Below are 15,442 nucleotides of genomic sequence, written 5' to 3' on the forward strand. Positions count from 1 at the left end.
CACAATAAACCAGTTTATTATACCTAGAACAGAACTGTATGTTAATGGAGGTTGTCTATGCTGAATTTGTTTATTTGACTTGTCTTAGATTTGATGGATATTATCATTCTGCAGATGGAAAGGTACTGAAGGATTTTTGGATGCTGAAATACTCCAAGGTGATGTTACTGGAAGTAAAATAAAACTATAGGATGAGGTTAACTACATTGTAAGGTAAAGACATCCTTAACTGGAAGGTGGAGTCATCCTTTAAATGGAAAAGAGAGACCAGAAGAGCCAGAAGGGAAGTTAAACAAACAGAAAAACGGTAGCAATAGTTCGCTGGTTGTGGACCAGTGATTTCCAGGAGACTTTTCACCATCTGTAGATACCTCTGTAGGCTGAGCAAGGAGGTTTTGTATCTTCAGGCAGAATTTCCTAGCTAGAATCCATGTACTGTGTATGCCACCCAGGGATCACAAAGTCTACTAAGACTGTTCTAGAGGTTGCAAAGAAAGAGGAGTGGCTGAACTTCACTGGGCTGTTGATGGATGAGGCTAGTGTAACAGAGGCATATCCTTCCAGCTGCACCTCTCCACAATTCCTATGAGTTAGTGAAACAGGTTCCTCATTGAAAACAGTACCTGTGGAGATTAAGGCACATCAGGCTGTGCAATTTATAGTACAGCTAGGGAAAATAAAACAGGCCGAAGGGGACGTAGTTCTCCTTGAAAGGGAAGGCATCAATGTCGCAATGCAAATTAGTAAACCAGTAAGATAGGTAGCTCTATGGATCAAATCGGGACTGGAAATGGTCATCCAAGTTACAATTGGGTTCGTATCCAGAATCCCACCTCATATTGAAGCACAAGTTATGAAAATAGCAGCTCATATATTTAGGTTGGTAGAGCAAGGAGAAGTGGTACTACTGGTATACTTCAAAATGCCAACTGTTATTTGAGACACAAAAACATGCTGCCACAACTGAGAGAGAAAAAAACATTCTTGATGACCTGCACTGTCTGAGCCTCTGATAGTCAAAACTAGAACCATCTTAGGGAAAATCTTAGTTTTTACAAATGCAAAGGAAGAAAGATTTTCAAATCATGAGAATAAATGATCATATTACTCAGTAACTCTGAAAAACTGAGACAATGCCTCACATAAATTTAAACCCCATTTAATGCCAGTAGTTAAGGATTTAGGAAATTGTGTAGACACTCATAGTTTGTAGATTCAGATATATCACTGCCTCACTTTATGCAGCCATCATTAGGCCCATCATTGATGTACAATGTACCCTTCAGTATGTATCTGTCCACAGAGGTTTCTTACAGTAAGAATACTGGACCTAAAGTACATGTCCTGCATAGACCACTTCAAAACTCTGTCACTTTACTCAATCTCATACAGACTATTCAGAGGCAACCTATGTCTGACTTATAATGTATCCTCATACCCAGTATTTTGGTACCTATTCCATATCCACAAGTCTAGTGGCAATAGAAACAGCTGGCCCAGGGACATAAACATATTCTGCAACATAAACAAAATGGTTTGGAGGGAAAGGTACGTATCTCACTGGATACCACTTCTCTGGAACAGACTTCACATCAACGTAAAAAAAAGCCCATCCATGTCCCTATTCAAATGTACTTTAGACCAATGGGTGAGAAATAGGAAATTTACCTAAGGACTGACCTCCATCCACCCCCTAACACACTGAAGTAGTGACCATAACAATTAATCCTTTATGTATATAAATATGAAAATTATTTAAATTAAATTATGGTAAGTGTGATGTAGCTATCCCACCACTGGCACCAATTAATATGTGATGCCCCTGCACTAGCCCAGTAATTAAGGAGCCTCAATCCTCACCACTGGGAAAGTGGGGAATGTACACACTGGGAGGATGACAAGTACACACACAGTAAAATGCAATTTCCCTTAATAGTACACACAGATCACAGTTAGATAGGGGCTGGTTTCTCCCTCTTTCTCCAGATCCCCAATAAGACACCCAATGGCACACACACACACCTGGAAAAGGCTGGCACAGCTTTATTAGCTATGCCTCCTTCTTCCCAGACTATAAGGTAGTTCCAAACGCCAGCAGCCAACTCATTATCACCTACTTAAGGCCCTTAACAAAAGGTGTCCGATCCTACTATGTAATGTTACTATTTTCCAAATGGTAGTCTGACAAAGAGCAAGGCTATTTAGGAGTGGCTTGTACAGTGTCACCATATAGATATGCAAGTGCTTTAAGAGCTTAAATATGCCTCACAAATATCAGCCACAATGATAGGTTTAAATATATTTAATAATAAACAATAAAAGAAGAAGGCGATACTAAATATGTATTCATAGTGACTTCAGAGTTCAAAATCACAAGAAATATTTAAAACAGCATTGCAGGATAATCTCAAATAAATAAAGAAAACATCTAAGCTATACTTTACTATATTCCTATTGGAATCTAAAAGAATTACTATGCCCGAAAAACGTACTTACAGAACAACACGCCGGCAGAAGTGCAGAAGGTGGTGATGAGTGGATGTTTCCAGGTCAAAGACAAAATACAAAATGCCCTGTCACTCTCTGAGAGAGTTCTGAAATTAATATCAAATATTACTGCTGGGTTAGCTTGGATGACATCACTTTTTGTCACCTGGCTTTAGTTCCTATGCTAAACCCCCTTTGTCAGAAACAACAGAATTTAACATCTCTGTGTGAAATATACATATCTTGCAGATGTCTGAAGACCCTGGAAGTCATAAAACAATAAAACACTTCTGCATCTCAAACCTAGTAATTACGTCTCTTCCAAGACAATACAAAAACATATAGCTCTAGATATGGTGTCTGCTACTGAAATGACACTGTGAGATAACTTTTATAGCACAATCATAAAACAATTTAATTTCAACTTATTTTCTTGACGTTTTGCAAGTTTACCCTCTATGTTCTAGTTTCTACTGGTAAAACATATACATTTACACAATTACAAAAGATTATATACATTTATATTCTAAGCCAGCACGGCATGCTGTGGTTACATTTTACCTGAGTACTTTACACCTTTATACACTTATGTATGAATCATATCAATATTCACAAATGACATAGAATTACTTACAAAATTCCAGATAGCTGGGCTAGCAGTATTTCCTTTTGTGACAGTAAGGATAATTAAATAGCCATGGGATAACATAGCAAGGATATGAATGGGTAACATGGCTAGGCTTAAAATGTCCCAGCAGGGATGACAGCCTAGTATTCTCCTATGAGCCCGTACAAGACTAACATTGAAAAATGTTTGTTAAACTCAGGATTTGGTGCTTATGCATAAAATGCAACACAGCATTCTACTTTGTCAATTCATTTAAGATTTTGAAGAAATATTTGGATACTTTAAAACAATATCTTGCCAAGACTGTCCATTCCTCTTTAACTCATTAATCCCTGTGTAATCAGGTAATGAGATGGCACATTCCTGGCTGACTTTAACCTGAAAAAACAATCTCTAGGAACACACAGTGAAAGAAAATTTAAATGTAAGAAAATGAGATATAAATGAAAAAAGAAAATCAGCATTTTGTCTTACTTTTTTAGTTGAAACAATGTTCTCAGATATAACTTGCTTGACTGTGAAAGTGAATACTGCAAAGTCAGTATCATGCTTAAGTTACACTGAAATAATAGTGCAGTGTATGGTCTGAATTTCAAGTTGTGTGATCAGCACTGACGGGGTGAATATATTAAGAATTTAAATATATCTCACTGCTAATGTTGCCCCATTTGGTGCAGGAAGTCTTAGTGGTGACATTTTTCAATGTCAAAATGCTCCTCTTTCTGAAGATTTTTCCATCTACTATAATGTTAGTTCAGTGTACATATATTCTGGAAATTAACTGTATTCCCTCTCTTGAAGAGAAGGGATATACCCTTCTGAAATGGGAACTGGGTATAATGCAAGATGTTAGTCTGTCATTCTGAAAATCAAATAAAAACCTGCATTTATTGTATTAACTGCCTGTGCATAAATCACTTTCATTAGTCCCCAGTGACAGTTATTAATGGAATTACACATGGATACCCCAGTATAAAACTGAAACAAGATTTCTATTCTATCTCTTAAGGACTTAAATAAACTTCAGTACTGACATATGGACATATAAGCATAAAAGATTACTTTTCTGGAGAAATATACATGATTTGATTTACTTCTAATATTATTTTATTATAGGAGTTTCCCACTGTTTTGTGCATTTGTTATCTGGTCTACATTTTCTATTTTCTTGTTTCAGTGCAGCATAAATTTAATGATGATACCAAGTGGGGCAGAAAACAAATCAAGACAATCTATACTATACTTATCTTGTCATGTACCCTTTTCATTTATTATATTACTTTTTATTATTAATCTTCAATTTTTCTTCTTCTTTTTTGGGGTCTATTTGTTAAGGATATATTTACTTATGTAGAAATATTTCTGTTCAAGTTACCAGTTCATATTTGTTTATACCACAGCCAAGCCCTAGCTGTAAGTGATATCAAATGCCTGGATCAGCCAAGATATTCTGATGAATCACTGGTATGCACTGTTACATTATAATTTAATATTAGGCAATACCATCCATAACATACTGCTAGTGATCATTCTAGGGTTGTATGTACTGCATTTTATACAAACATGTTTAGTAATAAAGCATATTACGTTTTAAAAAGTGGCCAGTACGTACCATTTGCTACTGCCTAATACAGGTACAGAATTGATGGGTGGGGTCTTCACTCTAGCTGGAAAAAAATCGCATTCCCCATGCTCAAAATGTAACTGCTGTTTGTTTACCCAACTGCCACTACCTTCTACCCCTGCTGTGTGTTACATCCTGTATACCAATTCCTTTTTAAAGAATAATCCCTGGGGCAGGCACTGTACAATTCCACTACTGCCCAAGACAGTGCTTGATTGCCACCTGTGATGATTAGGTTTATTGCATACACCTGCAATATAGAAACTCACTCCAGGTGTAATAGAACATCTACGTTGATGAAAGGATCACTGCTCAATGAACAGGAAATTATCATAAGCATGGACATAATATCCTACATATATTTATCAATAACTCTTTTTTATTTTTACTTTTTGTTTCTCTTTGACATTAATGGGTTTGATTTCAGATTTTATTTATTTATTGCCATTTGATTACTGGGAAAGTCCAACTGGGTAGAAGCCCATTTTCAGCAGAAGCCTGGAGAAAAAAGCTCCAAATTATTATAAAACATTTTATGAACAATAATTTTACGATCTTCAAAAATAAAACAAAAACATTTACAGTATAAATAATTATAACAAATCAGTGATGATATAAAAACACTGGTTAAGAATCAATACACAATATATGACAATCCTTTAATATTTATAGAAATTGTACACAATTTGTAGAGAAGTTAAAAGTAAGTTAGTCTAATACAAACAAATTGCAATATAAAGTGAGGGAAAAACAGGCTTATGGTATATTTAGACAGAAAGACAGGGAAGAAAATTTGAAAGAAGGAAGTAAGTGATGAAGGGAAAGTAAGGAGGTATAAGGAATGAAAAGATACTTGTCAACATTTTGGGATATAGTTTATCCAGGTTTTGAGCAAGAACAGAGATAGATTTCAGCTAGGAAGTCTTTCAGAGTACTTTTGAAAGATAGAAGGGAGGGTATTGCCCTGATGGATACAGGTAAGGAGTTCCAGGCCTTTGCAACCCTATATGAGTATAGACAATGCCCAGCAGTTTTTTGTCACTGGATCACAATGACCGACTGGGAACATAGCTGTGTAGAATGTTTGCTGGACAGGCAGATGGATGCCGGATAATTTTATAGGTGGTAAGAACTTGTGTATATGTTAGTTGGTGAGGCAGTTCTAACCAGTTTAGGTTTTGAATGCTATACAGTGGTGGGTTCTGAAAGTGGTATTTGCTGCAAAATTAGCAACTTTGTTACAGCATTGCTCAAGTTTTAACTTTTGTGAAGCCTGGAGGTTAGTAAGATTGGAAGAGCCATAAAGAAGTGTGGGGAAGAGATAAGTAGTGGCAAGTGTAGTTCTAGTTGAGTCAGTGAGAAGGCTTTTGGCTCTGTAAAGCATCTGTAGGTTTTGATGAGTTTTCCTTATGCAATTTTGTATATGCAGGTTGAATATAAGCTTATCCACTATTACCCCTAATAATTTATGAGAGGTGAGTTCAACAGTTGCACTATCACAAAACATGATTTAAAATTTTATTTTTTCATAAAAGAGGTATTTGAGGAAAAAAGTAGCAGTTTGGTCTTTTTTTGAGTTAAGCATGACTTGTGATTTACAAAGCCATGTTTCAGTGGCTGTTAAAGCTTCCTGAGTAATCTTTGGAAGGATACCATATTGTCGGATGTACAAATCAGAGTGGAATCATCTGTGTACACTATTAGGGTGGCCAGCTGTGTGGATGTACAGAGGGTGTTGGTAAAACTGTTAAAAAGGAGGGGACCAATGATAGAGCCTTGTGGTACACCAGTGGTGACTGAAAGGTAATGAGAGAACATGGAGTGCCATTTTGCTGACTTACACCTACTGGACAGGTAGCTTTTGAAACACAGAAGGGCGAGTTGACAGAGACCTAATGAGGATATCTGAAGTAGAAGTTTGCTGTGACAAACTGTATCAAAGTCTTTAGACAAGTCTAGAAATAAGGAAGAGATTAGTTTAAAGTTATCTCTAGCTATACTGACAGTATCTATGCAAGTTAGGACAGTGCTAGTATTATGAAAAGGACAGAAGCCATATTGTGCAGGGGATAGGAGCTCTTCCTGCTGGAGATAGTCTAGCAATTTTTTCTGAATACAAAATGGAGATAAGATTGTTATAGATCCAAAGTTATTAATGTCTGTCGAATTTCCTCCTTTGTGCAGAGGGATAATGTGACTTTTTCTAGAGAAAGGGAACATGGAATTCCTGGACTGACCTATTTATAAGGATTGAGATAATATAAGCAATGCTACTGGCTGCTATTTTTAGGTAGTCGCTTGGAAGGTTATCAGCTGAAGAATAGTACAGATTAAGTTTAAGAGTAGTTTTATATAGAATGTGGGCACAGGTTTGACGGTGAAAGTAGATGTGGTGATACATGGCTGTTGAGTAAGTTTGGGATTAGATGTACAGGAATCCTTTGTTAGAGATGTTATACTATCTATAAAATAAGAGTTGAACTTTATTGAAGTTTCAATTGGTGAGATATCGGGAGGGGGGTTTGGGTTGCATTTTTGGCCAGGATGTAAGATTTCTTTAATGGATGACCAACATTTTTTAGGGGTGACTTCAGTATTATTCTTAAAGTTATTATACCATAGTCTTTGTCTTTATTTATTTGCTTTTTAATACGACTGAGAAGCATTCTAAAGTTTTCAAGATATTGAGGTGTTTTATATTTTTGCCATTCTTTTTCTCTATCCTGCATTAGTGTTCTACTCATTTTGGATAGTCAAATTGCATTATTTGCTTTCAGTCTCTTCTTTCTAGGAGATGCAAGGCTATTTAGGATACTGAGCACCCCTGCAATACCAGGCTACAACTCTTACCACACTTTTCGGCCACCAAACCAGGACCGAAACACTAAAGGTGGAGGAGTGTCAATATTCACCAAGGATATTCACACCACCAGGCTAGTTGGCCAACACAATGTGTCTGAAATTCTCCAAGTGCAACTAACACTAGGTAAGACTGCAATCCAAATTGTAGCTTGCTACAGATCCCCCACCATACCCCAAGATTCTCACTACACCTTTCTAAACATACTGGAAAATATTAAGATAGAACCAAACACCCTAATACTGGGTGATTTTAACTACCCTGCCATTAACTGGGAAAACTACTCATGTCCCAACACCTTTGCAACGGTTCTTGGAATTCATAAATTCCAACGCCCTGGATCAACTAATCCATAGTCCCACCAGGGCTCCAATATCCTAGACCTGGTCATTACCAACATGGGAAATCAATGCTCCATACCTATGGTCACCCCCTCGTTAGTCAGGTCTGACCATAAGCTAATCACCCTTAACATCCACATCCCACCCCCACCCCTCAGTAAAGAAACCACCATAAAAAACTTCTCCAAAGCCAACTTCATGCTACTCAAGTCAGAAGTGACAAACTTCATGACACCCATGCAGATGGGAACTGAAAGTTCAACTGCTGAATCCTACACTATGGCACTGTACGAACACATCCACTCATGCATGAATCGTGCCATCCCAAATAGAACCAAAATGCTCTCATCCAAAAAAAGGAAGCCAATCTGGTGGTCCCCTGCCATAAACAAACTTTACAACAAAAGGAAGAAACTTTTGCAGAAAAGAGGAAAATCCCAGGATGCAAAAAACTCCCTTACTAGCCTCAGTAAGAAACTGAGATGCCTCATAAAATCCTCCAAAGCTAGTTACGAAAATAAAATTGCCAAAGATTCCAAAGACAACCACAAAGCATTCTATAATTATGTCAAGAATCTAAATGGCAATGCTCAGATCTGCTCTGAGCTAAAACAGAATGGCATTAAATATACTGATCCGAAGGATATTGCCAATATCCTGGCAGATCGATTCAGTGCCAACTTCACCCCCCTCTCACCCCCTAAATGGCCCATCTCAATACCGGAAGATTGCCAAATTCCAGTAATAACGGCCACACAGGTACAAAACGCACTCTCTAAAGCCAAGAATACAGCATCCATGGGACCAGATGACATCCTGGGCTGTGTACTACATGAACTACAATATGAACTGGCACCTCACCTAAGTGTCATGTTTAATCATAGCCTCACCTCAGGTTTCGTGCCCACTGAGTGGGGCAGAGCTACAGTTATCCCAATCCACAAGGGGGGATCCACCTTGGATCCCGGAAACTACCGTCCCATCAGTCTGACAAGCCTTATCTGCAAGGCCATGGAGCGTATTATCATGGAACTTATAAACAAAGACATTGGCAACCTTCAAACACTGGACCCCACCCAGTTTGGGTTTGTGAAGGGTCGATCTTGTCTCCTGAACCTGATTGACTTCTTTGAATCAGTCTCCAGAGCCATGGACAAGGGTAAGGTGGTCCACACAGCCTATCTAGACCTTGCCAAGGCCTTTGACACCATCCCCCACTCTGGAATCATAGATAAACTTACTAAGTTGGGCATTAATCCCTATGTCACCCAATGGGTTGCTAAATGGCTTACTGATAGAACCCACACTGTAAAAGTAGCCGACTCCAAACAAGTGACAAGTGGAGTACCTCAGGGTTCAGTCCTGGGGCCGCTCTTGTTTGGCATCTACTTCTCTGAAGTACAGGTCAACACTAAGGGACTCTGGCTAACAAAGTTTGCAGATGACTGCAAACTGGGAGCCATTACTGAATCCCCAAATGATGTGGATACTCTACAAAAGGACCTTACAGAAACAGATGCTTGGTGCCAGAGCCATGGGCTCAAGCTCAATGCCAAGAAATGTATTGTTATCCCCTTTGGGAAAAAACATGTATCCATGAATTACCATATAGGTGGCAGTACACTAAACACAGAAAGTGTGATAAGAGACTTAGGGACACAGGTGGACAGTGGTCTCACCTTCGATAACCACATCGCCACAACAGTCAGGAAATCCTTCTATGTGGCACACCTCATCACGAAGGGCTTTTCATCCAGAAAAAAGGAGGTCATTGTCCCACTGTACTCATCCCTCATTAGACCCATTATAGAATACAACGACCCATTTGGTATGTACCTCTCAAGACATCTGCAACAACTGGAAAGGCCTCAGAAATACCTCACTAAAAGAATCACAGGCCTAAAGCAGATGCCCTACGCTGACCGCCTTAAAAAACTCCAGCTATACTCTGTCGCATATCGTCTACTCAGAGGCGATCTCTGCTTAACATACAAGGCCATGTCAAACCCAGAGCTGTTGGACATGCTACACTTAAAGAAATCCCAATCTCTCAGAGCTACACGCTCCAGGAATCTAAACCTTGTCATCACAATAAACAAAACATGTTGGAGGGATAGGTTCCTGACCCAGAGACTCCCCAGACTCTGAAATAGATTGCCCATACATGTCAAGCAGAGTGCCTCTTTGGACCTCTTCAAGAGGAACCTTGACGATTGGATGGGAGAAAGGAAATTCACCCCAGGGATCACGTCAGTCGCCCTGCTAGACAGGGGTCCAGGAAAGTAAATAATGTGGGAAGAAATAGCCAGGGAATTGTTATGGCTAGGCTTGTATAGGCCCTAGGGCTGATAGCCTAGTACCAACCTATGAATCTATGAACCTGAGAAAAATTGTATTGAATTCATTTACAGCATCGTCTAAGGGGAGAATTTTAAAGGAGTTCCAGTTAATAGATGGTAGCATAGTAATGAACATTTCTGGGTTAAACTTGGAAAGGTTGTGAGTTGTTTTATAAATATGCTGTTTAACTGTATGTGTGAGATGTCTGGTCATATAGATTGGGAGATGATCACTGAGAGAATCTGACATTGTACTGATGATGGAGTATTTTGCTAGGGTCTGATACTAGGATCCAGTCTAAAAGAGAATTTGATGTCTTGCTATAATGTGTATATATTAATTAGTTGTCTGAAACCATACAAGTTCATGCTAGCTGTAGGGGAATTAGAGTTTATGTCCAACCAACTGGCATTTACGTCACCTTGTAGCATTTTTCTCATGGAAATGTTAGGAATATCTAATATAAGATATCTTCCAGTATAGCTGCATTGTCGCCAGGAGAGATGCAAAGGACAGTAATAAATATTTGTTTATAATTGTTTATTTTTGAGGAAAGCCGTAGAAAGCTCTGCTGAACTGAATTTTGCGGTTGGTTTGTTGTAAGGGGAAATGTGGTAGGTATTGGGAAATATTAAAGCAATACCACCACCTTTCCTCTTTATACGGTCATTACAGATGATATTATAGCCAGGAGGTATAACTTCAGAGGTGTTTCTTTTGGGTTTCAGCCAAGTTTCCATTGCAGTGAAAACATCAGGGTTATGTTGGGTAATCCAGGCATGCAATTCAGCAGTTTTATTTCTTATGCTACTAACATTTAGTGCAGCAAAAACTGGATCACCAGGGTTGGGGGTTGGCTGTTGTTAGGTTACAGAAGAATGTGGGAGAGAATTATGTTTGTCTTAATTGTGTTAGGTGGGGAAAGAATTAGGGTGCATATCTCCTCCTAGAAGGATTTTAGTATATTGGGGAAATATGCATACTTGTTTCTTGGAGTGGATTTTTGAACTTAATTTTGTTTTGGTTTAAGCTGAAGTGCATTTAATTAGTCTTTATTTGGAATAAAGGTGAGGGGCAATATTAAACAGGTTTGGTGCAATGTGTAGACAGTGTAAAGAAGTATGGATAGGTGGTTAGGAAAGAGATGGAAATATGCTGAAACATATTATTGAGTCATGGTAGGATGACAGATGGCACAGTAGGAGGAGAAGAATAGAGGATAAGCTGAATAGTAGCATAATTATGTACAGGAATCTGTATTTTATAATGTCAGGTAGTGGGGAAGTAGCAATGAAGAAGGAAACAAGAAGTTGCAGGGTAGCACACCAATTTTTAAGGTGGTACAGCAATGCCTTCATCGCATGAACAAACCATCAAAAAGCCTAAGGTCTAAGGTTATTTCAGGTGATTTTTTTAATTTTTTAAAAGTGCCCTGTAAATAAATTCACAGAATCATATGGTAATGCCCCCATTTTTAAAAGGATGTTTTGTTAGTTATCTAAGTTGGGCTTTTATTTTTTAAAAGAAATCCAATGGATGCCATGTCATTGAGTCCAGGCTAGCTCACTGCATTAAACTGCAAAAGCCAATATAGTTCATGTTTCTCCACAAAAAGTGTCCGAGCTCCACCCCTAATATTTCATGCCACTTTTTCAATGACAGAAAACCTGAAATAATGCCACTGGTGTTCTAAGATGTGTCAATATAGTGCATTAGTGGTTTTGTTTTTGTTAATTTCATATTAGTGTTCATATATCCTGCCCCTTAATTGACATTCAGTCTTCCCAAAGTAAAATGCCGGGCACTCCCCGCACATAGTGCTGCATATACGATGCCTGCAGTATTACAGTTGAATTTGCCGAGGATACCACATGCACCATGGTGACCAATTCATGAGGGGATGTTACCATCTACAACTTTAGTTCGCAACCATTGGATGAGTCTGTTGCTGAACGTTTTTCAAAAGGATTAACATTTGTACCAACATGGAGGGCAAATATTGCCAGCAAATTAATGGATTTTAAATTATACATCAGGAGACTGAATCTTTCGATTTACTTCAATGAGACAACTGCAGAATAAATTGCCAGTGAACAGCATACGTAACCCTCCCCCTCCACCTGACCCTGGCATATTTTGATAAGGTTTATAAACTAGATTTTAGACATATTCTTAACCAAAAGCAAATTAATTATGTATGTAATATGTCTAGGGAGAAATGTGAATTATTTAAACAGATAGAAACTTTGAATATTACACTAATGCAACCGGATAAGGGTGGTGGGCTGGTTGCCATGGATAAAAATGATTGTGTAGACCATATCAATAGCCGTTTGCTCAAAGATTCTTGCCAACAAGTGTCCAAAAACAAACTTAATATTGCATATTGGAAAATACGTCTAGAACTTAGTGATATGCTTTTAGAACAGCATATTTCTCTGGGCGAGTTTAAATATTTAAATGCAGAGAATCGTGTTATTCCTACCACTTTCCCTCTACCTAAAATCCACAAGGATTTGGATAACCCACCTATGCGTCCTATTGTTGATGCCTGAAACTCAATAACAGCCCCCTTCACAAAGTTTTTGGATTCTAAATTGAAACATTATTTGAATAATGCAATCCATTTATGCACGGACTCTTGGGACTTTCTAAGACATTGTAATAATCTTGTTTAATGAAGCACTTATTTTTTTAACAATTGATGTTAAAGACCTCTACTCTGCGACTCCGCAAGACACTGATATCTCATGGTTTACAGAATGTTTATTTAGGAAAGGGTTGAACCAGGACATCATTAACCTATACGAGGAGATTTTAGGAATCATATTAAAGAATAATTTTGTTTACTGCAAGAATTAATTCTTCATTCAAGAAAAAGGTGTTGCCATGGGTGCCGCTGTGGAGGTCTTTTTGCAAATATTGTAATGTTGGAATGGGGACACAGGTTTTTATTTAAATTTTTTTACAGGGCAGTTTTAGAGTTTTGTATTTGCATTGTTCTTGATTGTTTTTAATTTCTTTAACTTTTGGCAATTTATTTTGACAGATGAGGGTGTTCCTTTCTTTTTGGTTTAGGTATGGATTTTAGGAAGACATATGTTGTTTGCTCTTGGAGGAGTTTGTTCCCGAGGTTGCTGACAGTAAATGGGGTGTGTCCCCATTATATCTCACAGGGAGTAACCAAACCATAGCCAACAAGCCTTAAGTGTGGGAATAATTTCTCATCTTGCCGTGAGGAAGTGACAGTATAATCTTGCCTTGTTGAGTTATTTCGATTAGATAAGGACAGTGAATCTTCAGATAGTTAGGGGACTATAGTTAGAGTTTTTCTAAGATCAGTGCAAAATCTGTCCTACAGTGTTATTTTCATATTTCCTGTGTGTAAATCTCTTACTGGAATCAGTTACTCAGCAATTACATGTCTTAAATAATTTTATTTATTATTAAATATTTTACTACCTTGTACTGTGGCTGTTTATTTAGAAAGTACTTTTAATAACTTGTGAGTGTTTATGCTTATTGTAAGAACAACAGGGCCACTCCGAAAACCCTTACTGCTTGAGTTACATGCTACCATTTGTATCAATATTTATTTTTCCAAAAATAATTTGAACACCCCTTTTGAAGGGTATTGTGGTACTTGACTGGTGGCAGCCTTTACTTGTAATTTGGGCAAAGAAACACAGTAGGTGCATTTGTGTCAGTCTTTCCCAAGAGTGTGTATGTGTGAATATCAGACGCTTAATAATGAGTGTGTCAGATACCTAGAACTGGGACACAGTGCTCTGCAGTGGTTCGTGTGGAGACTCATTTGGGGACCTGGTGTGAAACATATAGTCCAGTCCCAGGATTAGAACTGGTTCCCTGTATAATCTTAGGGGAAATTGTATACTTCTATCCCTGCTTTTAGTGCCACTCCTTTACCGGAGACAGTGGTGAGGATTAAGGCTCCTTAGTTACTCTCCTGGGTTACAGAGGGCTCGTCACAGGATACAGTATATATAACAATGCATGTGATGTATAATCTAAGCAACATTACATAAATTAGTTAATTCTTACCTTCTCTTAAACCTCATGACTCCTCCAAAACATTTTTTTGCATGAATTCTTACTACAATTTCCATTTTTTCCATGCAATTTACCCCTACCCTTTTCTAAAAATCCCACTTTTTGTTCTTTTATCCATCAAATAACTGATCTTAGAAAACCATCAACATAATTGGATGCTACTTCCCACCTGGCCAAAACATCCCTCTACTAGAAAACCTCCTCAGCTGGTCTACCCACCATCTCCCCCAATAAACTATCATCTTAGGTGATGTCAATATTGATTGGCAATCCTGTTCTGGCAACAATCCAACCCATCATGTACACCTTCATGGCTTCACCCAACTAGTCCAGTCACCAACAAGGATAAATAAAAACTCCAGCAAGCACACTACCCTGGATTGGATACTAGTCAGTAAGAACCCCCAGTCATATATAACAGGCTGCTTATCAGATAGCCTCAGTGATCACTCCCCAACATTCCTACTCAAAAAATACCTGTACCAAGCTAAACCTGTCATCTATCGTCAAATACATAAAAAAATAAACTTTAACCCACTCACATTCATCTCATCCCTCAAAGAATGTAACTGGCATGCACTAAAGTACCTCAGTCTAGATGACGCAGTTGAATCTTTTAATACTACCTTCCTGAACATCCTTAATTACCATGCCCCCATAAGATTTTCCAGAACCAAAGCACAACCCTCCCCATGGCTACAGAAAACCACTAAGTCAGAAATGAAAAACAGGGATAAAGCCTGGGAGCACTGGCGCAAAACCAAAACCCCCGCAGCTAGACAGAAATTCCTAGAACTATAAAAAGCTAATAAAACGGGACAAATTCCAATACTACCAGTCTGCCCTAGACTCCTCACAACACAGCCCCAAACAATTCTGGTCCTCCATAAACTCCATCCTCCACCCAGGTAAAGTCAGTACCCCTCCTCCTAACATCCCTCACTCCTCAGAAAATATTGCTACCTCATTCAACACACACTTCACCCAAACCATACTATCACTAGCTAAACAACACAACCCCCCTCCAACCCACACCTTCAACTAGTAATCTCCCCACTGCCTTCTCTTTTTCTCCTGTACCTACCTCCAAC

Source organism: Protopterus annectens, chromosome 3.part0 (assembly GCF_019279795.1).
Source record: "Protopterus annectens isolate FY-2018-M chromosome 3.part0, PAN1.0, whole genome shotgun sequence".
NCBI classification, from domain to species: Eukaryota; Metazoa; Chordata; order Ceratodontiformes; family Protopteridae; genus Protopterus; species Protopterus annectens.